This window comes from Sinocyclocheilus anshuiensis, unplaced genomic scaffold (assembly GCF_001515605.1).
Source record: "Sinocyclocheilus anshuiensis isolate Anshui unplaced genomic scaffold, SAMN03320099.WGS_v1.1 scaffold1365, whole genome shotgun sequence".
NCBI lineage: Eukaryota > Metazoa > Chordata > Actinopteri > Cypriniformes > Cyprinidae > Sinocyclocheilus > Sinocyclocheilus anshuiensis.
Genome location: NW_015551032.1, coordinates 1,521,035 through 1,521,697, shown reverse-complemented (window position 1 = coordinate 1,521,697; position 663 = coordinate 1,521,035). Strand labels below are relative to the sequence as shown.

At 37.0% G+C, this 663-nt stretch overlaps 1 protein-coding gene across 1 annotated transcript in view; it reads left to right on the top strand.

Moving 5' to 3' along the window:
- Nucleotides 1-663, top strand: part of LOC107661255 (WD repeat and FYVE domain-containing protein 3) — an 83,102-nt gene that overhangs the window by 47,669 nt on the left and 34,770 nt on the right. The window lies entirely within an intron of this gene.

Here is a 663-nt window from a genome sequence, read left to right as displayed (position 1 = left end):
ATATAAACTAATGCAAATAGATGGTAACGATCGTGACATTAAACATTTCATTCAGACTTGCGTGTGTTTTGGTCACATTTTTTTTTTTTATCATTTGATGTGATGCTAATGTTCTCGTCCTCTCAACCTTGATAGCAAACATACTGCTGTTCTTTCTCCACTAATGCAGCATCTAGTCAAAAAAATTTATTACTTAGTAATGATATGAAAACATGCACTATAGTGTACTGTATACACCATTTTGTTGTCTGTTTTAAAACCGCATCTGAAGTGTCCCGCTCTGTGCAGCGCACAGTGTCACGTGTCAAAACAAACAGCACGTGGTGTCAGTGATTCGCCTCTAGAGGCCGCTCTCGCTCTCGTGCTATATAATGACAGCGGAGCTTCTCGGCCGCTCTAGCAACGGATGCAACCTGGAAAAACGATCGGTATAGATTTTTGTCGATAGTTCCAGCAATCATCTGTAGCGAATCAGCTCATTGGGGAAATATGAATAATTAATCATAACTAGTTATAATTAATTATAAATATTTAGATCCGCTGTAAGTATTAATTTGACCTCTCAGTGTCAACTGTCTGTTAATTATAAGAACATTAATTTCCTGGTTAAGGAAAATAACTTTCTTACTGTACAATACTACTCAGAGCATGTAGCATAAATCT